The following is a 24,916-nucleotide window of genomic DNA, read 5'->3' on the forward strand; positions in this document are numbered from 1 at the left end:
CCATGTTGCTTTTCTTTTTTTTTAACCAGGTGCCATCTTCTTCCTAACCACAATTTTAGAAGCCATTAGGATAAACTTCACAACTTAGTGAAGTATCCATATGGCATGGAGAGAAGCTTTAAGCTAACCTCACATAGGCTTGTTCCTCCTCTATCTTTTGTAGAATTCCACATATACTTTAAGCACTTCCTGGATTAAGAAATGTCTATGAAATTAGTGTAGTCATAATAGCACTTGATCACTGCCAAGTAGAAGTACAGAACTAGTGTTTATTGATTACCGTCACATGCTAACTTCTTTACATGTTATCTCATTCGACCTTCAGAAGAATACTATGAGAAAAGAATTATATTAATTATCTAGTTTTGTCCAAAAAATTACCTGGAACTGTAGTGGCTTACAACGATGGTTAAACTTTATTTCTTGCGATGCCTATGGGTCAGGAATGCAATAGTGACTAAGCTGAGTTATTCTGGTTCAGACACTCTCTCTCAAGGTTGCAGTGAATGCCCACCAGAGCTGCAGTTGTCTGAAGGCTTGACTAGAACTGGAGGTTTTAAGATGACACATTCACCCGACTGCAAGTCAGTGCTGGCTTTTGGCAAGAGTCCCCTGTTCCTCTACTCATGGGCCTCTCCACAGGCACTTGAGTATCTTCAGACATGATGACTAACTTCCTGAAGGACAAGTGAAGAGAGAGACAGAGAGACAGAAAGAGAAAGACTGAAAGAGAATCAGACAAAAGCATTCATTTCTGCCTTAGCTGATTATTAGAAGTAAGTCACTACATCTGGCCCACAATAAAGAAGAGTGAATATAGGTTGTATCTTTTGAAGGGAGGAATGTTAAAGAATTTGTAGACCTATTTTAAAATCACCACAAGGTAAAAGGTTAATATCCTCAATTTACAGATGAAGTAATTGAGACAGAACATTCAAGAAAACAAAATAAGCTGTATAATTTATTCATTGATGTTCTTCCCCAACGCCCAATCTATGTGACATTCTTGCTTTAAGAAAGTAGATTATAAAAGCAACATTATCATTGATTTCTATTTGTGTGTTTGTAAGTGAAATGGGCCTTCTAGTAAAAATTCAAAGACCTTATTTTCTAGAATTATTTGTTGCAGTCATGTTTTTGGAGTAGTCATTTGTATGCAATCCATCTGATAGGGGAAGTGAATTTCTCTCTGGAATTAGTATATGTGGAAAACATCATCAATCATAGTCATCACAAAGCAATTAAGTACCTAATTGTGCATAGCGCTGAGTTGGCTACTGAAACAGAAAACTTAGTACGGAGGCCTGCTGCCTACCCTCTTGGGGCTTGGAATCCAAGAACTCCGTAGAAGATTGAAGAATGGTAAAGAGAGCAAGAACCCAAGGCATAAGCAAATTCTTTTGAAATATGCTTGTAGTGGTTAGGGGAGGGTGGATTCAGAGGAAGGGAAAAAGAAACAAAATAAGCTGAGATGCTTAAGAAAGGACAAAAGGTAAAATGTTGAATTTAAAAGTGACCTGCATTTTGTTTGTTTGTTTTTCAAGTACAAAAATAACTGGAAGAAGGCACCATGTTGTACTTGACCTCCAGTCTCACTAGGTTTATTTTTGGATTCTGTGTTTTGTTCTCTCTAAAGCAGAATTTCCTGTCATTTTAGTCCCCCTTCCATGTCAGTGATGGCTTATAATCCCTGGTTTCCATCCCTATCTTTCAGTGAGATCATTACCTAAGCATATGGATGGATGTATCTGAGGTTTATGTCTCTTATTTTCATGCAGAAATGGAGAAGGATGCTGCTCCTGCTTTTCATATGCATTTGTAAGTTCTTTCAGTCAATCATGCATTTATAATCCAACTGGGAAAATATGATTCAGACACAATAGCCAGTCTGCTGCAAGAGTCTGCTGTAAAATTGATCAGCTGGCCAAGTTGTGCTTTTTTTTTTTTTTTTTTTTTTAATTTAGATTTTGCTTTCTTTCTGGGAAGAAGAAAGACAAAAAAAGTCCCCAAACTAGCAGCAGCAGGTGCTGCCAAAATGGTATTTTTCTTATCTGTGCTGATTTCAAGGGGAGAGCAAAAGAATGTGTAATTGCTTCTTTCTCAGGCTGCTGGGATGGCGCCCGTCTCTCTGGCATTATCCACTTATTTGATCTAGGTAAGGAAAGAAGCAGAAATAAATTAAAAATGCATTTTCCCAAGGGCTCCAAGGACGTTATTCACACATGCTTCCTTCCACCAATCTCTGCCAACTGTGTGTAAATATATATTTAGGGGAAAGCAGCGAAGGTCAAAAGCTCTCCTGGATATTCTTTCTCTTCCATTTATTTACCTTCTTAAGCACACATAGATATCAGAATAGCAAAGAAATTAAGTGACAGCCATGATCACACAACAGTTTCTTTTGAATGTGTTGCTTTAAGGAGGTCCATCTATTTAGACCACAGATGTCAAAATCTGGGATTCTAAAAAGAAAAAAAATAAACAGGAAATGGTAAATGATTTGTTTATTTGAAGAGTTGTGTTATAGAGCAATTGGATGGGGGAGAAGGATTCTTAACCCAGGAGAGGGACAAATGGGAGGATGGTTCTGTTCTCATTTTGGCATTGGACAGACGGCAGCCTTATGGCCCCGCTGTCACCTCCTATCTGTTCAGGCTTCATTTTGCTGGCCTCCCATGGATTAGATTCTGACTCATTTCACAGATTCCCTCTCTTGATCCCACTTTTATCCCAGACCTTTACCTTTTCTTTTCACTTTCCATAAAGTCCCAGAATTCAGAGGAAGCTCAATGTCATCTCTTATATTATCCCAAACTTTTGCAGATGTGACCCCTACCCACATTTTAAGATTCCCAGTATTCACCAATGTCTCTTAACTCTAGCAGTAGAATGTTCCAAATATTTCATCTAAATTCTTCCTACTATAAAAAAAAAATCCATTGCTTTTTTTGTTGTATTCTCAATAGCAGGAAGCAATTGCTTCCCATCACTGTTAGCATTCTCCAGGATAATTAGTAAAGTCTTCTTGGAGTTTTTGTCGAAGCCTCTATCTTAGCCTAGCTTTCAGTCTTTTGAATGTGTTCTTACTGCTATATTTAGACTACTTTCCGTTTGGATACATTGTTGGCTAATTTATCTTTTCCTTCCCTTTTGGATATACATTATCCGAAACTCAGCCCAAACATACCTTCTTCTGTAAAGTCAGAAACTCACTTCTAGAGAAACTTGAGTCCTTTGAATTTGGCATACACCATCACACTTTGTATCCTCTTTCATAGTGTTTGTGTGTGTATATGTGTGTACATGTGTACATAATTTTCTGAGTCATTAGACAATTCCTTAATGCAGAGATCCTATGTTACTTTGTGTCATCAGGTATAAGATATGGCGCACAATGGATGATCCATATGTACATGTAAAATGGACACATTGCTGGTAGCAGACAAATGGCTATACATAGAGGTTGTGATTAATGCAGGACCAGTATAATACTCCCCTCCACAGACCAGGGCTGTGTGATGTCCTTACACTCATTTAATGTCTAATATAATAGCTGTCAGCTTGCCTCGAAGTGTTTCCCTACATGGAGTCTTTTAGCTTCAAAAAACCAAACACATTCACAATATGCTCTTTGTTACCATACCAATTCTGGGTGAAAGATAAATCATCCATATGTGAAAAGTTTGAGGGAGCAGTCTATGAGAGTGCCCTCACTTGTGACCCCAATTGCAAGTTCAGGAGTTTCACAAAACCACTCTCAGAATTGATAATTTGGTAAAATTCACATAACTCACTGCAGTTCTTATACTCATTATAAGGGACAGGATACAGATTAAAATAAGCTAAGGAAAAAGGGGAAAAGACACATGGAATAGACTCCAGGTATCCAAATGTGGAGCTTCCAGTTGTCCTCTCCCCATGGAGTCACAGACAGTATTTACTCCTTCTGGCCATGATATGTGACAGTATATGCTCAGAATATTGCCAACCAGCAAAGCTCACCCAAGTCTTGGTGTCCAGAGTTGTTGTTTGTTCTTGTTTTGGAGGGAATATTCCATCACATAAACATGGTTTACTGCCCACATGGCTGACATCAATCTTAAGCTCCTCAGGAGGTAGAGCTGACAGTGTGCCCTCTAAGTCCCCACCTTAAGTCACAGTATTGATGTACCTCATAGGCCCACCATAAGTCCCAGTGTTGAACTGTCTGGCACGCCAGCCCTATCTTTACCAAAGACAGTACTCCTATCAAGTATAATAATCCAAGGGTTTATAGATGACTTCCCAGAACTAGAGGGCAAAGGCCATAGTTTTCCCGGGGCGGGGAGGGGAAATTAAATTCTTCACTGTGCAATATGCTTCTCATTTTAGGCTGTTCTCCAAAGGTCTCACCAAACCCATCATTTCCAAATGAGAAAAACAGGAAATCTACTGCAGCTACCACATCTTGAGACAAGGCAAAAGGAAAGGCTTTCCGGACATTTTAGTCAGGGGGATATGTTTGCAAGGAGCGAAATACCTTTAAGTCAATTTCAAGTGTGTGTGTGGTGTGTGTTTGTGTGTGTAAAACAGGAGCTGAGTCCCTAAAGTATGTAAGTACATTTATTAACATCCTCACAGGAGCTGAATCCCTAAAGTATGTAAGTCATTTATTAACATCCTCACTCTACTTTCTGACTCTCTATGACGAGATTATTTTCAGCAATAATCATTTAATAATTTAGTAGCTCTCATGCTTTATTCTTTTGTTTTAAAACAATTAACAAAGTAGAATGATGCATTTCATTTTTAAAGCTATTGTTCAAATTCAGTAGAAATATTTCAGATGTAAAATTGGAAGTTACCAAACAACATTACATAATGGATCTCTCTCTCATTCACTGAATGGACACAAATAAAATAGTTGAAAGTTCCAAGTGGTCACAGAAAATGACAGAACTGAATAACTTTGCCCTCTTTCTTTTGTTACAATCACTATGCTATTACTCTTTATTTCAAATAGATTGTTTAAACAGAGACATGTACTATCACAGGGTTGGAGATGCACACTGCACCTAAATTAAGTGTTAATGATTCTGGAACATGACAAATGTACTCTCCGAATGAATGCATGTAGCTGAGTTTATAGGTTTGGGGGATTGACTGTATAATTGGGAGTTCTCTGAATTATCTTCCATGTTATTAAATAAGTAATAAAAATGTATTAACTTGAAGCTTACATATATACCATTAAACTCAACAATGTCTGCAGCAACTGTTTAGAATTTTGACCAATGCAAGATTTAATAAGTGTGCACATGTGTATGGAGTATTTTATCACTGACATTGTTTAGAATTGTAGAGGAGAACTAGAATTTCCTGTCTCTTTAAACTTTCAGTCATTTCTTCTATGTAGCACAACAACAACAAAAAAATGATAGCTTTTTCTTTTTTCCCTAATTCAGTGTCTTTGAGCTGAAGAACCCACTCTGATACTCTTTCCTTGCCTGGGGTGGGATATATTCTGAGAAGGGGCTGGGATTGCTCATGTGTTGCTACAGAACATTCACTGGTGCTATTTACAGTCCTAATTAAATGGAAGATTATTAGAATTGGGAAAGTGACTATAAATAGCTTGGTCCATTTTATCTGCTTCTTCAGTGTGTGGGAAGAGCATTGCTGAGCTTCTACCTTGAAGTTCAGTTAACTCAGGATGTGTTCTGCTTTTGTTATTTTGCTTCAGCTTTTTAAAAAAATCTCCTGATGTTGATCAAAGTAGGGGGGAAAAAAACCAAAGAGGAATCACTCTCCGTCACTGTAGAATATGGGCAGAAAGAAAGCAAAAAGAAATGGAAGTGGGGAGGGGTGTGAGTGCCAGAAGAAAAAAAAAAAATGTGGGCCTAATCCTTTCTGACAACCTTTTTTCTCAAAACAACTAAAAATAAATCTTATTTTCAGGTCTGTGAAAAATTGCTTCACTTCACCCAGCCATAATGGGATCAACCAGTCTGTTCAGAGAGCAAGGCACTCAGGTTGTAAGCTTTTTCTCTCTGCTGTCAGGTTAGGACACCTTTCCCAGGGACCAGGAATCTCACTTGGCTACTCATGTCTTGTAGAATATAGGAATCAGCTCAGCTCTAGGGGCAGGGCTTTGATCAGAACTGAACTTGACTTTGACCTAATCACCTGCCCTTTGCAAATCCTTGATTATCCAAGTTAGGAAAAAAACCTTTAGACATGGTGCCCCAAATCTTGGCTCTTAGTACCAAGCTTCCCCAAGGATTCTCTGCTCTCATCCCCTCCTCCTCTCCAGCCTCCTCTGGACAAGGAGCCAGACTCATCTACTGGAGTTCAGCTTTGATGTCATCTCTCCAAAACCATGTGTTGGTTGCCTGTTTAAAATTTCCCAGTTTCCGGGATCCCTGGGTGGTTCAGCGGTTTGGCACCTGCCTTTGGCCCAGGGTGTGATCCTGGAGACCCGGTATCGAGACCCACGTCGGGTACCCTGCATAGAGCCTGCTTCCCTCTGCCTGTGTCTCTGCCTCTCTCTCTCTCTGTATCTCTCATGAATAAATAAATAAAATCTTTGAAAAAAAATTTCCCAGTTTGCTTAACATGAGTTGAAGGCAACCCATGTTGCCCACTATCCACCCAAACTCCTCCAATTCTCCTTGGCTGATAGGGGTTCTAGTTACAGGGGTTTACAGGCATTGCCCAGACTCGGGATATTTAGTTACTGCTTCATTGTTTTTGTTCATATCTTTGTTTCTTTGGTGTGTCATTCTTGTTCTTCTTCTTATCTTAATTGCATCTCAAAGCCAAAGTCAAATCATATTTCTCCCACTAGAAATTACTTTTCCCCTTACTCTAAATTCCTTAAATCTTAATTCTTCAGCCTTTCATTTAGCACTTATCAACTGGCCTGTTAGTTATCTTTATTTGTGTATGTTTTTCCTCACCAACTAGGTGTAAGGTCCTTTAAAATTGTCATGCAATAGGAGTATAACTAAGCTACGTGTTTATTGTATTTTGTAGCCTATATAAGAGTCTTCTCAAATAGTCTCATTTGATCTCTAAGGCACCATTTTAAGGAAGTATAATTATCATCCATAGTTTCACAGGTAAAATAATAGAAGCTCCAGGACACTAGACTGATAACTCTTAGATCCAAATTTTAAAATGCTGGGGTTTCAACTATATCCTAGGTTCTCTTCATAGATCATAGCTGTTTTGTAATTTTGTGTGCACCATAATGCCTGGCACTGGTTATAAATTAATGATACTGGTTTACTGAATGAGTGGATGAATGAAAAAATGGCAAAAGCACTATGTATAACATTGACCAATTTAAGAATTCAGCAAAATTTTACTATGGCATTTTCAGAGCACCTGCCAGATAAGAGATGAGATCACTTCATTAGTAATACTTGTCCTGACTTTTATTATCAGTTTTTTAGAAAGATGAGATAGTCTTAGGTGTATTTCCTTCAGTAACATGTTGTTTAAAAGCAAATTCCACAGTATTTAAAAAATGTTTTGCTCCCTCATTGTATTTTAAGTTACTACATAAAAATCACGTAAAACAGAAAAAAAAAAAAAAAAAAAAAAAAAAAACCAGTCTAATTCAAAGAGTGATCTCAACACCACAAACCTAGAGAGGTTAAATTCTTCTAAATTCCCAAGTGGCTAACGTAAATATATATTGTAAGGTAAGTCAGGTACTTCTCAGAGCCTCAGTTTTCTGACTTAATAATAGAGAAAAAGGCGTACCTGCCTTCCAAAGTAATAAGGACTGCTTGATAGAATCTAAGTAGAGCCTTTAGAACAGTGTCTGGACATAGATGTGCTAAGTAGCTACTGTTGTCCCAACATTACCAAGGAAGGCAGGCTCTTTGTCCCCTTTTTTGCAGGGCAGTCAGAAGTAAGCTTTGATAGTAAAGTTTACTTAACTTTTCCCCTGTATTATTTTTGGTGTTTGTTCTGATCATGGTCATCTTTATTCTAATAAGTTTATGGATTGCCTGTGATTTTTATCATTAAGATCAAGAAAGGTCTGTTTTGGCTGATGGAAGAAGAAGGCAGCCCTAGCTAAACAGCATTGTCTGCTAGAATAAATCTTTGCTTTCTGGGTCCATTCTTTTCCTTCCTCCCTCCTTTTCTGTGAACTTAAGGTTACACTTAAGCCACTCCAGAAAATGACTTAGACAATTCGTCCCAAATCATTATAGTCTGTTCATGTTTGGAGAGAGGCAGCCCTTCTTTTGGTGATAATAACTGTTAGATGAAAGGATTAAGCTGATTACATCTTTGGAGTACTGTGTACTATAAGAAATGTCTGCCCCAACTCCATGAAGTCATCATGGAATTGCAATGCATTACTTGAGAAAATAGATTTTGAAGTAGTAGAGTTTCTGGCCATTACTAGGTTATTTTTTTCCTGGACATTTTAATTATTTTGGGGGGCTAGAGTGACAGTGAATTCTATAGGGAGCTTAACTGAGCCATTTTCCAGGTATAAACTCTTTTTTCATCCATTAGTGGGTTCAGCCAAGTGGAAATGTATGATGAATAAAAACCATGGTCAGGGGCAACTGGGAAAAAACATATTTGAAGACAGGGAATATTGTGTCAATCCAAAAGTCAGATGGAATATCCTAAGAACCTATCAGAGATTTGAGTTACAGCATCTAGTAAAACAAAGAAGCAAACAAAACCCTAATTTTCCACAGATGGGCATTTACTTTCATGAGTCCATATGCATGTGGACTACTTACCTGGAGTGCAATTTCTTACCTGGAGGAGCAAAGGGAAGTTAACTACACAGGTAATTAGAGGTACAGATGACTATGGAGATTAAGGAATAGAGAATGCAGACAAGAGTCCCAGACAGCAATTTTACTCAAAATCTTGTGGATCTTGAAACACAAACACTGCAACTAGAGGACAGTATTTTATACAGATTTGGAGAAGGGACTATTTCTTCCCACCCCAGGAATGCCAGTAGCTTTAGTACTCTAGGGGTTCCACTGATCTCCTAAGGATACCTCCCTTGCTGAGTGACAACAGAAAGGCCTATAGCAGCAGGAGTAGGGAACTCCCTGCATGAGCAAAAGGAATTAATGAATAGGAGAGATAGACCAGGAACCTCTATTCTGCAAATGGACGTGTAAAACTACCTTCTGCAGCCTTTCAGACCAAAGTGGAGATTTTGAGTAATAGTTGAAGTCAAATAGCTGGGGATGCTGTTTGCATTTGAGAATAAACCAGGCAAAGCAACCAAAGTTCTTTTCTGAAAAAAGTTTTTTAAAGATTTTATTTATTTATTCATGAGAGAGACAGAGAGAGAGGGGGAGAGACACAGGCAGAGGGAGAAGCAGGCTCTCTGCAGGAGCCCGATGCAAGACTTGATCCCAGACCCCGGGATCAGGCCGTGAGTCAAAGGCAGATGCTCAACCACTGAGCCACCCAGGCGTCCCTCTTTTCTGAGTTGAGTAACTTTCAAATGCTAGATTCTAGGGGACAGACACAGCCCTCTAAGGGAATGAGCCGTTCACATCTTAATAAATATGTTGCATTACTCGTATCAGTGTAACATGACAAGTGACATCTTTTATGTTAGAAACTGCCCAAAAACATTGAGTTAATTTTAGTCAAGTGATTTCATGTCCACATTGCCAAGATGAGTTTGGTCAAAGGAAGGAAATTTGTAGACCTATAAACATAAGGACTTATTCTCACCTGGTCTGCAAGATCTCTAATGGAATCATGGCCACTTTCTAGAAGGATATGGCACAGTTTGAAAAGATTAGGGTGAAATCCATGTGAGAACTTTGATAAAGAAGGAATAACTCTTGCTAGCCAAATGGATAAGGACTGGATAGAAGTATATTATTCTTTTTTAGTTTTAGGAAGATACTTGATAACACAATCTGGATATAGTGAAGAACCTTGACATTCCTTTTCAGGAGTATTCTCTTATAGATGAGTTATGAGTGGATAGCAAACTGCTACTGACTTATTAATTAGTGTACACACACCACTGATTTTCCTATGTCTTAGCTGTGCATGCACATTGGTTTTACAATATATGAAGGCCAAGCTTGTGGCTTAGCATATGGTGCTCCTTCAAGTAAGCACAACTGCCTGCCTCTCTGCTTATCTAATCATAGCAACAGAGAAATTGACTTTTCATTTTTCTTTTCCCCAGGCCCTGGGAGATGTATGTGCCAAATACTTGGCATTCTTAGTAACAGAGTCAATCATAATTAGGATTTCAAATTAAAGTACATTGCCAGCTAGGACATGTCATGTTTTATATTATTTGTTTGAGCAAATGTAATATAACTTGAAAACAGCAAAAGAATAGAAATAAGTAAAGCTCACATTTTTCATGTGAATCTTGTGGAGTTTTATTTTATCAGAATGTTGGATAAACTGAATACACAAAAAATATGAAAAGATTTATCTGACACTATTCTTCTAAGTAATAGTTTTGTTTTCTTTTTTTTTTTTTTTTTTTTTTTGTTTTTTTTTAGTTTTGTTTTCTTTTGAAATGTCCATTGTATAATGTTGGATGTGGTCAAATATTGGGTGGGAGGTTTATTGGAAATCAACTGTGGGAAAATAACATGGTATAGCCAGTCAATCATTCCTTTGACTTTGCCCTTGAAGTCTGATTTGCCTTGGTTTTCAGTGGCAATTATTTCACAGATGAATGTAAAAATATTCCCTACTTGAATTTATTAAAAATCTATTGAGGGATGCTTGGGTGGCCCAGGAGTTGAGCGTTTGCCTTCAGCTCAGGGCGTGATTCTGGAGTCTGGGATGGAGTCCCACATCAGGCTCCTTGCAGAGAGCCTACTTCTCGCTCTGCCTATGTCTCTGCCTCTCTCTGTGTGTCTCTCATCAATTAATAAATAAAATCTTTAAAAAAATCTATTGATATACCTTAAGGAGAGGAAAAATGTTCTTGATAAAGAAGCCACACTTTCATTTTGGATATAACATCCTATTGCCCTTATAAGCCGTAATGAATAAAAGCTGTTATCGACTCACATTTTAGAGCTTAGGCTAAAACAATTTTCTGGGACCCCACTTCCTCATTTTTAAAGTGGGATGGCATATTTGGGTGCCCTCTTAAAGTTAAATAATTTGTTGAAGATCTTAGTAATTGGTGGTAGAGGATGAATTAGAACTCAGTTTGCTTATTTAAAAGCAAACAACAGGGATCCCTGGGTGGCACAGTGGTTTAGCGCCTGCCTTTGGCCCAGAGCGCGATCCTGGAGACCCGGGATCGAATCCCACGTCAGGCTCCCGGTGCATGGAGCCTGCTTCTCCCTCTGCCTGTGTCTCTGCCTCTCCCTCTGCCTGTGTCTCTGCCTCTCTCTCTCTGTGTGACTATCATAAATAAATAAAAATTAAAAAAAAAAAGCAAACAACAAAAAAACCAAAGTGACCTACTTTGCAGTACCCAATATTTGGGAGAGGCCAAAATAGGAATAGGAAAGGATCCTTAAAACAAATCATTTACTGATGTGGGATTCTCTTTTTAATCATAAGTGTCTAACCAAGATCTACGCCTTTCTCCCCTACCTTTGCATATTGTTCCTACTCATGTCTGTAGCCTATAGCTATGGTAGAGAGATCTTTAGAACAAGTATCTCTTGATTATATTATTACAAATTATAGAATCTCTCTCTATATATATATAGATTATAGAATGCCAACAAATTCTACCTTCATTATACTTGAAATTGAACTTTAAAATCAAGTCTAACATGGAGCCCTTTTGTGTTCTTTGAGAGAAGGTATTATTGAAATCCTTTTTTATCCAAGATTTTTGTGGCAATTTTATTCATCCCTACTTTTCTTTTTTTACAGCAATACTAGCTATTCATGCACTTTTTCATATTTTAGTTTGCCACTGATTAATTGGCATAAACAAATTATTAACCTCACAATAGTAGTTGTAGACTGCATTAAGCTACTACTTCATTATCATCACTAGACCCAAGTTACTTGCTAGTAACTAAATACTAATAACTTCTACTCTTGCCAATAACTCAGTCACACTGATAATCATTTCAGTGCTACTCCCTCCTCACCATGATTGAGTCTTTTCTGCATTTTCCTCTCAAAATGGTTGTGTTAGGATTATTCATGGGAAGTCATCTATAAAGCCTTTACTAGCCTCATGATAGAATATGGAGGCATTTTATTGGCAGTTTTCAAAGAATCAGCTTAACTACTTGTAGAGTGCATTCTTTTGAATGAAAGGTGTTATGCAAGCTTAAATCATTGCTCTTTTTTTTTTTAAAAAAAAAGCAGGATAAATTGTTCTGTAAGATAATTTTGCCTCTATATGTGTCTCTTCCCTTGACTTCTTCTTGGAAAGCTTTTATTTCAGCTTTCTCGTGAGATCTTTGTCATTTTCACCACACACTTTTGTCAAGGAAGACCTTGGATCACCGCCATGATGCATCTTTGCTGGACACTTCTTTCAAGTGCTGTCAACACCTCTCTTAATTGCATGGTTTTAAAATCAGGCTAGCAATGTGTTAAAGTCAGATGGCAAATTTATGTTTTTAAGACAAATGTGTAAATTTGCATGCTCCCAAATACACATTCAACCGTGCATGTATAGAGTTCAAAAAGAGAGCCAAAGATGAGGAAAGAGGGAGAGATATATAAGGAAGAGGGAGATCTGTATAAGTAAATGGAAGAACCAAGGTGAATAATACTGTGTGTGTCCATATTGAATTTCTAGACTAAGATGCGTCACACATATATTTGTGCAATACTATCCTATGTAGGTAAATACACCCTGTCTTTATGAGCACCAGCAAGTCTTGTGAACAGGATTTAGTAGACTGTTGATGGTAAGACCTAGAACTTGAAGTAAGGAAAAGTCTTTAAGTGTTTATCTGTTTTCATTTGTGACACTTTAAAAGGTGGTCTGAGTTTGAATTTCTGAAATTATATGTGTGTTTGACTTTTCATGCATATTGTTCATTTGCCCTTGGATTCTAGTTTCTCTTTGAGTAATACAATTCTTTTTTTTTTTTTTGAGTAATACAATTCTTAAATGATATATCTGAGTGACTTACCTCATAGTCTTGCTCAAATATGTTATAGGCCATTTCAGATTCATGACAGGAAAATATTACCTGTCAAGATGTCAATTCTGAGCAATTTCTACATTTTGCCCACTCTGTTATAGAAGTGGCTCTCATTCACAGCTAGTTTGTTCCTGAATTTGAGGTCTATATGACTACTGTAACATCATAAATCAAAATGTTGTTATGGCCATATAAATAGATAAAATAGGGATGTTTTAGAATCACATATTTGGTTTTTCCCAATTGGCTCCAACTCAAATCTGCTTCTTTTTAAATCAAAGGATAGTTTTTCATGTCACCTGAACCTCAGACTCTACCTGTGAACCTTAAACCCAGCTCAACTCTATTAGTTTCCTATGGGGCAGGGGAAAATATCTTATATTTGAACTAAGCTGACCGTTTTAGTTGATAAGCCATGAGGCAGATGAAGTGCTTTGTTGCTCTTCAGTTATTCCTGAGGCTCTGTGGCTCTATTATAGTACTAGAATTTTATTTATGTCAGTTATTTTGACAGTCTTGATTGAGACCACAGAGAGCTGAGATATTGAAAGAAACATCATATTGACCATGGTGTAGGTGCATATAATGAATGAACCAAGAAGCTCCATGTTTGTCTGCCCACAAACCTATTGTTAGCAAAAGCGATTTTGGATTTTAGTTTCTTTACTTACTCAGTAATATTTTTCAAATATGTAGAGTTATTACAGGGAAATTTTCATTTTGCCCAAGACTTATTCAGTGTTGTATTCCAGTTGTGTAGACCCCAATATATTATTCCCTTTAGAAATAGAAATGGAAATATTCAGAGTAATGAATATTTAAGAGAGAAAAGGCAACAGGATAACTAAGAAAAAGAAATAAGGAAGAGATGGATATGTGAGTGAGAAGTAAGTATAAGTAATTCAGAATATATTTGACCAAAAATTGCTTTTTAAGTGGCACTTTCTCTTGCTGCAGAAGACATTATTGAACAAAATACAGGCCCCATTCAATTTAATTTAAATTTATCACTCTATTATTTTAATATATTTACTCAGGGTTAACAACTCATTAAGCACCAAATTGCTTACTCTTAATGAGTCTCTGATGCTAAAATCAAGCTGACTTAAACTTTACTGTAAAATAACAACAGTACTATTACATAAGAATGTAATAAAAATTTAGTAAATGCTACTCTCTGCCTGTGGAGTAGAAACTAGATTTGTGACATGAAATAGAAAATATATCATATACATATGGCTTGCAGAAACATGAGTAATAGATTTTATCCACAAAGTCATAAGCCTAATTTTGTTTTTCTATGGTGTATTCTATAAAACATATAGTCATATGTATTTTATTTGCATGCTTATCATGTTTTTACAATAAAGTACTTGCAGAATGTGCTAAAAAAGAATATCAACATTTAACTTAATGTCTTAGACCCAATCTGCCTAACTACTCTCAAGGTTATGATGATACTAGTCAGTACTGGGTTCATTGTCAGAAATTGGCACCTTTTAAATTGTTAGCCACTTATTTTTTGAACATCCTTCAGGAGTATGTCACATGTACCCTCAAATAAGGCAATCATCTTAAGGCATCATGTTATCTAAATTAGCCATTGTCTCTCCATCATCCCATTGCTGTAAAGCATTGGCCTCCAATCTCATTGCATATGCTCTACCATGAAAACCCATCCATCCATCATGAGAACCCTCTGAGCCCCTTTCTACCAAACCTGCAGCCTCCTTGGTGTCCGAGTGATGCTGAATTTTCCATAGAAATGTGATCGATGGCTGATTCTCCAATTCTATGCCATGGAATTTCACCTTGGCTAAGAAGTTCTGTTTGTACCTCAGATTTTGGGAGTTTCTCTTGAATTTTATGCTTGTTCTCTCAGCTTTTGCCTGCAACCTGTCTCTCAAGCTCTACTATCCCCTCTATCTTCCTAAAGTCTTAGGGCTTTAGCTCCAACAAAAACTCCTTCTTTCTCTCCCATTATAAAACATTCCCTGTGGGGGGATCCCTGGGTGGCGCAGCGGTTTGGCACCTGCCTTTGGCCCAGGGCGCGATCCTGGAGACCCGTGATCGAGTCCCACGTCGGGCTCCCTGCATGGAGTCTTCTTCTCCCTCTGCCTGTGTCTCTGCCTCTCTCTCTCTCTCTCTCTCTCTCTGTGACTATCATAAATAAATAAAAATTAAAAAAAAAACACATTCCCTGTGGATATCAGTGGAACACAGTGATAACCTGGTGGAGGACAAGGAAAACATTGAGATAATATTTTTACAAATAGCATTTGGGCCCTTCACGGCTCTCCAAGAACCTTGGTATGATTTTATTCAGAGTCTATGGCTTTGAGCAAAATTTAGATGAAAAATATTTGTGAAAATATATACTATTTATGTTTCTGAATGTGAAACATACTTTTTATGTAACAATACAAAATTTAAAGGAATTTACTTTTTCTTTTTTTTTTTTCCTTTTTTTTTTTTCTGTAAAGGTTTACTCTTGTATCACCATATCTTTAGTGAAATCTTCATTATGGAATCATCATTATCACTAATTCACTCTGATTTGAGCCACAATCTTATATTTTATCCTTGTCGACAAGCAACCTTGTGTTAGGATTTTAAACATTGTTTAAAATAGGGATTAAAAATAATTTTTTGTGTTCTACTTTAGTCCACATCTTAATATTTTCATAGAATCACAATTGTCAATAAAATACAAAGAGAAGCTTTAATAATAATACTAATCCTTAGGCAGTATAAAAAGAAACCCCTTTAACAGATTTTAAAGTAGATAATTTTCTTAATCCAAATTAAAACTAGCCTATATACTATATTGAGGCTAATTAGCTTATTTCTTTCAATTTAGTGCAGTTTATCCATTTAATATGAATGACTTTATTTCTTAATGGCTTCCTAGACTTCTAATTTAGTATTTTAAGGATTTAGCAATAATAGAATTTCCATTTATATGTGATGGGCATTCTCTAATTTACTTTTGCCCTTACTTCCATGCAAGTGAACTCTTTTTGGTTCACAGTCATTTTTATGATAGAGCCAATTTCTTACATTGAGATTTATTTTAATGTTTGGATAGAGTAGTGGTTTGCTTCAGTTGATGTTATCTTCTATTTGTTGAGGTATAGCTTACATATAGTGAAATGCTTAGATCTTAAGTGTACTATTCAAGGAGTTTTGACAAATGCATATAGTTGTGTGCCCCACCCACATCCTTAACAAGATACAGAACTTTTCCTTACCCCCAAGAGTTCTCTCACTCACATTTCCAATCTTCCCCTCTCCTTAAGCAACCACTGATCTGATTTCTATCACCATAGTCTAGTTTTTTCTTATTCTAGAATTTTATAAAAAGGATATTATATATTCTGTTCTTTTTTGTCTGGCTTTCTTAACTCAGGATACTGCTTTTGAGATCTGGTAGATTGCCTTTTAATAACATACATACAAATGAGTCTCATAGACCTGAACAAGTCAGAATTTCTTATGAAATTAGACATTGTGATATGCTACCTACTGAATGATGAAGATGAAACTATGTATTTCAGTATCTTTTTAAGACTCTGAGATGGGTTTTCACCACTGAACTAAAATGTTTCTGATCTTCTCCACTATTACTTTGAAATTTCAGTATTCTCTTATAAATTAAATAACTTATTTAACCTAATTGTGACCTTGATCCAAGAACTAAATCACAAAGACTTTGTAATATACATTCATGCTCAGTCTCCTGAATACTGATTAATCCCATCAACTGCTAACAGTAAGACCAACTAACAAATTAGTCACCTAATTTCATTTTCCTTGTATGCCTTTTGTGAATAATTTGCTAGCATAATTTTCAAAGACCTTCACTTTCTTAAAGAAAACAATGTGATTAAGATTAGATCATTTAGCCAAAATCTTTTTTTTTAAGATTTATATATATATATTTATTTATTTATTTATGATAGTCACAGAGAGAGAGAGAGAGAGAGGCAGAGACACAGGCAGAGGGAGAAGCAGGCTCCATCCACTGGGAGCCTGATGTGGGATTCGATCCCGGGTCTCCAGGATCGCGCCCTAGGCCAAAGGCAGGCGCCAAACTGCTGCGCCACCCAGGGATCCCTTAAGATTTATATATTATTGTATTTATTTTGAGGGTGGGGAAGCAGAGGGAGAGAGAGAATTCTCACACAAACTCACCTCAGAGTGTGGAGCCCGACCCAAGGATGGATCCGAGAACCCTGAGATCATGACCTGAGCTAAAAATCAAGATCTGGCCAGTCAATTGACTGAGCCATCCAGATATCTCTTTTTAGCTAAAATCTTGAAGAGCTATTTAAACATACAAATCAGGGGGGCCTGGGTGGCTCAGTTGGTTAAGCATCTGCCTTCTGCTCAGGTCATGACCTCAGCATCCTGGATTGAGTCCCCTGTTGGGATCCCTGCTCAGTGGTCTGCTCCTCTCCCCTCCTCCCCCTCATGCTCTCTCTCTCTCACATGCTCATTCTCTCTCTCTCTCTCTCTCTCTCAAAAGAATAAATAAATAAAATCTTTTTAAATAAAATCTTTCTAAAAAGTTCAGAGGTTTCAACTGTGGGTTTGATTAAAAATAATGACATATCTGACATCATTTAGATTCTTTTTTGGTTTCTTTTCTTTTACATCATTTAGAATCTTATTTGAAAAATAAGTTATATATTTTAAATTTCTGGTACTTTAACAGTGAAAGTATATGGTGATTACTTGTTATTTCTTTCTTTGATACTACACATCTGTCATAGTATTAAATTCTATTTGTACAGTGAGATTAATTAGACTGACAGTTCATACCTTATCTCCTTTTCATATAGAATTCTTGATAAAAACTTCATTTTGAGATAATGATCCCACCTCAGCTTAATTGTTTTTAGTATCAATTCAGTAAATATGTTACTAATGTAATCATTTACTTTCTTAAGAAAATAAAACTCTTGAGTTTATAAAATGGGAGGATAAATATATTTCAGAAAATATTTGTATGTCTATTTATGTATGTGTGTGTTAAACAACAGTAGTTTAAAAATCAACTTTGGGGAAAACAAGCAAACCAGAAAAAGCACCAACAGATATATTGTTTTTCATTGATCCAGTACCACTTTAGAATGAAACACAATTTAATTGTGCTAGCAGAGATAATAACTTTCAATTTGATGGATCCTTATTTAACAAAGAGGCATTACAATTTTTAGAAAATATGTTAACAACAGATATGCCTTCCTGAGTCTCTTCAGCACCACAGGCAATTGGGACAGCTCCGCTGGTCTGAATAATGAAAAGGTAATAACCTCAGAACAAATAATTATTTTACTGGTACACATGCATTTAACTTTACAATAGATGCCCTCCTAAGGTGCTGCGTGTAAATCATTTTTTAAAAGTTGAATAATCACTTGAATGTTTTAAGGCAACTGATTGCTTATAAAAACCCTTTGAAGTATTCTTTTATAATGCAAAACCAATACTGACTTATCTGTTTTGTAAATTAGGGTGTTTCCATATGAGTTTTGTTGAAAAATGACATATTTATCTAAGTGTAAAAGTTTCTCTGAACATAATGTGTAAGTATATATAATTCAGCTGTTACAGGATGTAAATGCATTGATATTTTAGTGGTCCTCAGAAGACTGTCAGCATTATTGGGGCTGAGAGTGTGTTTGAATTATACATCCTTCCCCTGCTCTGATGAAAATCAGTGCCATGAAGAGTCACTGATACTAATCAGAGTGTGAGATACTAATGTGATAGTAATCAGATCCTTGAGATATGTGAGAACTGAGAAAAGGAGATGAAGGCTTACCACCTAGAGATACTGCATCCTTTAGAATAAATACCGTATCTTTTTGATTCTCTATCCTTTTAAATGAAGATGTTCCCTGGAATAAGTTATGGTCAAAAGTAGTGCAAGTGCCATTTCAAGCCTAAGGAGAAACTCCCAAATTCTCAGGGTCCAGGTCTGAGTGAAGTTAGCCCAAAAAAGTTGTGAGAGATAAACTTAGGAAAGGTGATTGAAGGGGCAAAAAATTTTTTGAGTCCCTGAGAGTTTACATAACATAACCTTAGAGTAATCTTAGTGCTCATCTGAGTGCCTTGGGTCTTGTTAAATTTGTGTTTACTAAACAGATATGGGTTTCTTCAAGACATACCTTTCCAAGACAGCATGGATTTTAGTTTATTTTGTATAAGTTAGGCAACTACGAGATGACTTATGCATAGCTTATTCAACACTTTAAGCAATTATTGATTCCACACAATTGACATCAGTTATGCATATTTTAATTGAAAATTAGTAGTTGCTTACTGGTGTTTTATTCTATGACAGTATTAAAAATGCTTTCCAAAAGTTAGTTTCAGAAGTCATCATCCACAGGATGCAAGTCTAACATTAGCCAGCTTGCATGTGCCATTACCACTCCATTTCTGCTCAACCAGCTTTGCATCTGTTCTCTAAGAGAATGGAATTCAAAGAACAGACCACCTGCCTGCAGTTTTATCTTGTCTTGTTCATATTATAGACAGTTATCAGGAGATGAAAAGGCATGTCGAATATTTATTTACAGTAAATGCCCTTCATTCTGTCTGTGTTATATACATGCGATTTAGCTTTCATTTCTGTGGTTGCTCATTGTGAAAGTCTTAGTATAAGCTTTTCCCATATGATATCCACCTGTTCATCTAGAACTATGCTGTTCAATATAGCCACTAAACATGTGACTAATGTGTAATTAAAATGACTAGTGTGAGTGAAGAAAAGGAGTTTTAAATTTTATTTAAGTATAATCAATTTAAATTTAAAAACTGAAGCAGTGTAAACTATTTTCCATTAAGCACAACTTTATTAAAAAAAACACAACTTTATTGTTCTGATAAAGAATTGTTCTGAAAATTTAGCATCTGAATTGCAATGTGCAGTGTAAGTGTAAAATATATACTAGATTTCAAAGACTTAATATTAAAGATATAAACTATCTCATTAACAATTTTTATATTAATTAGATGTTGAAATTATAATATTTTGAGTAGATTGGGTTACATAAAATATACTATTAAAATTAATATAACATATTTCTTTGTACTGTTTTTTAATATGGCTCCTAGGAAATCTATAATTATATAGATGGTTCACATTATATTTCTATTGTGCAGAGCTGATCTAGATCATTCTAAAATGTGTGGCAATTATTCTTCTATGGTTTCATAAAGAGAATATTAGTTCAAGGCTGAGGATTAGTTATGCAAATCTGAAGACAGCAGGATTTTTTTCACAGTTTGTGCAACAAGGGAAAGGGCTTCTTTCCCAGTATGACTAAGTGGGGGTTTTATATATATATATATATTTTTTTTTTTTTCTCCCCACCTTAGGTTTTCTCCTGTGCTTGTCATTCTGCTTTGTATGTAGTACATCCTTTCTGGCAATAGGTTTAAGGGCTTTTTCCCACCTTTACTTTTTAATCCATGAAGTATATATTATAAGAAGAGGTGAGCTGATAGTTCAGAAGGATAGTAAAGATTCAGCATGGTATAGAAAAAAAGATGTGAGTTTGAGTCCTTGCTTCCAATTATTTGCTTCATGGCCTTGGGGAAATTGGTTTTTCTAAATTTCAGTTTACTTTACCTAAAAAATGATACCTGGGGTGCCTGGGTGTTTCAGTTAGGTAAGCATCTGCCTTTGGCTCAAGTCATGATCCCAGATTCCTGGCATCCAGTCCCAGGTTGGGCTTCCTGCTCAGCAAGGAAACCTTCTTCCCTTTTTCCCTCTGCCACTCCCCCTGCTTGTGCGTTCTCTCTCTCTCTCACACACACACACACACACACTCTCTCTCTCTCTCTCTCTCTCTCATAAATAAATAAATAAATAAATAAATAAATATCTTTAAAAATAAATGAATAATAAAAAAGATGCCTAATAGAGAAATTTTGGATATCAAAATTTGTGAAATCTAAAAGAAACAACATAAAATACCTCATATATAGGAGGCTCACAAATGTGTTCTGAACAAAAACAATCTGAGTTTTCAATTTCTATCTTTACTCAATGACCACATGGAATCATAACTGCTAAGACATATATAGCGATGTGTCTGCCACACATACCAGTTTACCAGATTGATCCCCTGCCTGGTGAAAGGAAGATCCTTCTCAATGATCTCTCTTTCTATAGTCTGCAGCCTTCCAGTTCTTCCACTTGCATTCAAATTACCACTTAGATCGGATCAAAAGATTGTTCCTGGTTATGAAGAGGAGAAAGAATACTTTAAGCTAGCACTAATCCCTTTATACACCATGATATTTGGGTACATTTCTTCCTCGCATGGAAATTATTTTTCAGCCTCCTCTGAAGTACTAAAAGTCCTTTACCAACATGAGCCCAGTGCAAGTTAACCTGATATGAGATTTGTTTTGTGCTTTGGAAATACTTGTCAGACAAGCTTTCAACACAGAGATGTGTGATTTACATTAGTTTGCATAAGAAAATGTCACTCCAGGGACAAATTTCTCTCTTTATTCTTTCTTATACTACAGAACAGACAAAGAGGGTGAAGTGGTTGTTTTTTACTAAGTAGAAAATCATTTGGCATTCTCACACACAAAAATAAAGTGCAGTATTATTAGTCAAACCTTAGTTTTCTCTAGCTATATTCTCAAATGTCCCATTTGTATTACTCTTGTTCTTGTTAATTTTTTAGTTTGAGTGACTAGTGCCAACCAAACCCATTACCTCTATTATCTTCTTACCTTTTAGTATCATTTCATGTTTACAGAGAACTGACTGAAAGGGAGTAGTCAGTGTAACCCTTTGTCTTAGAAGACCTAGTCTTTTCTGAGAACACAGGTAAGTGATTCATAGACTGAGTCAGGTCCTTTGACGTGTGGAAAACAAAATGACTCAGACCTGGCTTTTGGAATCTGTCTTCTTTGGATGTAAAAATACATAGATGAGGAGGAGATTTACACAAACAGATTAATCTCAAGGCATAGAGACTATGGTTAAAATGCATTTTAGCCTAAAGGGTGAAGATTCCAAGATACCCATTAGAAGAATCTTTATCCAAAAAGAATAATAATAATAATAATAATAATAATAATAATAATTTGAAAAGAAGAATCTTTATCCAAGTCCTTCCCTACCCACCCATCCTCAATGTAAACACTAATTCTTTTAAATTTTGAGTACTCAAAATAAAATGTAGAAGCACATTTTTTTTAATCCATATGTAGCAGTTGTAGGAGGATGGAGAGAGCTGAAAGGTAATAGAATTAAGACAGATGTAGTGTGAATAGGAGAAGGCAGAGATGTTGCAAAGGTAGATAAACTCACAGACTTCTTTGCAGTGTAGTTAGCGGGGAGAGTTGGGAGAGAACTTCAGTTGTGGAAGAGATGTGATCAGTGACTTTGTGTGCAACATCATCTTTTAAAAGTCAAGTCATGGTTATCAGACAGCTTGCCATAGAATCTTAACACTTTAGTCCCATTTCCTGTCCAAGGCAGTAATTTTCTCTTGGACATTCCTGACAAAAGATCATCTATTTTGTATACCATCTATCTTGTGGGTCTCCTGCTACAGGTTAAGGTGGGATTGGGGTTCTATTTGATAGTATTTTCTACAGAAAGCTGAAAATGCCAGCTTTGTACCTGCTTTTCAGGGTTTCCTGAGGGAGCTGCTAAAATGGGAGAAGTTTCTAAGGGCCATGTTACTAATAGCTGTAGAAGCTCTGTTATCCACAAAGCAGAGCTTTTGAGTCTATACTTGGGCTTGAAGCCTAAATAGAATCTGCTCTACTTTCCCCAGAGCAGATTTCTAAGCACCAGAAAGAACAAATGTGTCCAGCAGGATGTGGGTTTAGAGGAAGCAAAGAGACCAACACCATGTACAATCTGAAAGAGAATAGCACATGCTTTTGCGCTTTTTGAGGTATAGTAACTCCATCCAATAGTAAAGTGTGGTCAAATGAGTGGCTTCAAATTTGACCAGATTATCAAATTCTTTCATGATGGAAGAACTAAGAAGTGGATGAAAAGAGGTGGACTTGGGAGGGGAAGTGCAGTCCAATAATCACCTACTTTAAAATCTGTGTATTTTTCAATGCAGTCTCTTCTGTATTTGGACAGCTCAAATTCTCAGAAAACTTTTTCTTATATTAATTTGTTATTTGTCTCCTATATTTTGCTCATGGAGCCCAACTCTACAGTCTTGAAATAAATAGATGATGTGGGAGAGGATTAGAACTTAACTTCTCCAATATTTTAAGACAACTACTCACTATCCAGTGTACACTTTGAAAATTGGGACATTATTTCCCATCTTCCTATTTCTAAATCTGTTTTCATAATTACTTAAAAAGATTCCTAACAATGGTGCCACAATCATATATACAAGCAGAACAGCACTCATTTGGGTCTTATCCTTGAACTCATTGGTAGAATCTAATTGCTCCCCCATTCTCTCCTCTCCTACTTTGAGTTTATCTTCCTGGATAACCATGTGTATTCTTTTAGTGTGAAGATCATTCTTTGGAGAGGAAAAATTTAAAGTACCTGGTCCTACTTCCTGTGCTTCACACCTCTTTTTTATTTTATTTTATTTTTTAAAGATTGTATTTATTTATTCATGAAAGACACACAAAGAGAGAGGCAGAGACCTAGGCAGAGGGAGAAGCAGACTCCATGCAGGGAGCCCCATGCAGAAATCCATCCTGGGACCCCAGTATCATGCCCTGGGCCAAAGGCAGGTGCCAAATCGCTGAGCCACCCAGGGATCCCCCACACCTCTGTTTTAAACAATATCCCTAAACCTGCTTTGTTATTTCTCTAGAAAGATCATAAATACTGCAATTTTAACCCACAAAAGGCAAAGAAAACTTCATAGGTTATCCTTGGCCTTTTATGCAAGATTTAGTTAATGACAGTCTTCTATTCACCTGATATTATTCAGAACAACAGCAATAATAAATATTTACATAGAGCTTACTCTGTTCTATGCTCTGTTCTGAGAACTTTATTTATATTTACTCAGCTGACATTAACAGTTGCTTTAGGTAGATATTATTAATATCTCCATTCTATTGATATGGAAACTGAAACTCAGGGTAAGTGGCTCATGCACAGGCACAAAACCAAAACTGGTGGAGCTGAGGTTTGAGGTTGAATTTTAGTTAGGTAGTTTGACTCCGAGGTCCATGGTTTTTTACCATTACACCATGCTGCAATGTCTACTTATGGAAGTATGCATGTTCTTTCCTGTTTTTGTGAACCTTATTTTATCTTTTATACCTTTTTAAACTCTGAGCTCCTTAGAGATTTTCCAATGTGGCCAAATTTCTTTAGGTCCTCTGAATAGTCTCTGAATGGAAGAGAGTATTTTCCATCACACATAAAACCCACAAGTACTTCAAATGCACAAAACTCTGTGTCAGAGCCGAAGGAGAAAGTATCACAGTATAAGTAATTTTAATAAAATTCAAAGGAAGATAAAACCCTAAATATTTTAAGGTCAGATGCTAGAATCTACAAAAACAGTGTCCTGGTTAAGCAGTGAGGGAAAGGAAGTAGCATAAGGCAATTCAGCGGGGGAGCAATGTGAAGCCAACAGAGTTAAATCAGGGAAACTGGTAGGTAAGCTCTACAAATCCAGTTATGGAGAAGATACCAGAAGAGAGGAATAGAGAGGGCTAGAAATTCTCAGTTCTCCTAGAAATTTAAAAAACCTGAGGACCTAGTACCCAGATCTAATTGGGTTTCTAATACCATTCTCTAGTAAGAAGAATCCGGGGTCATTCCCTGCATGGAA

General features: G+C 36.5%; 1 protein-coding gene and 1 long non-coding RNA gene across 27 annotated transcripts in view; one reads left to right on the plus strand and one right to left on the minus strand.

Moving 5' to 3' along the window:
- The window catches only part of NRXN3 (neurexin 3), a 1,528,419-nt gene that overhangs the window by 1,273,190 nt on the left and 230,313 nt on the right, over window positions 1–24,916 (plus strand). The window lies entirely within an intron of this gene.
- Window positions 291–24,538, minus strand: LOC112656907 (uncharacterized). Of its 2 annotated transcripts, XR_004818077.2 has the most exons (5): window positions 24,400–24,538; window positions 21,222–21,354; window positions 13,769–13,875; window positions 1,727–2,151; window positions 291–677 (listed from the first exon to the last, which is right to left on the minus strand). It is a non-coding gene; the product is annotated as an uncharacterized LOC112656907 (long non-coding RNA). The 2 variants fall into 2 exon arrangements; XR_003134739.2 differs by lacking the exon at window positions 13,769–13,875 and having other exon boundaries at window positions 301–677.

Source organism: Canis lupus, chromosome 8, assembly GCF_003254725.2.
Source record: "Canis lupus dingo isolate Sandy chromosome 8, ASM325472v2, whole genome shotgun sequence".
Classification (NCBI taxonomy): Eukaryota; Metazoa; Chordata; class Mammalia; order Carnivora; family Canidae; genus Canis; species Canis lupus.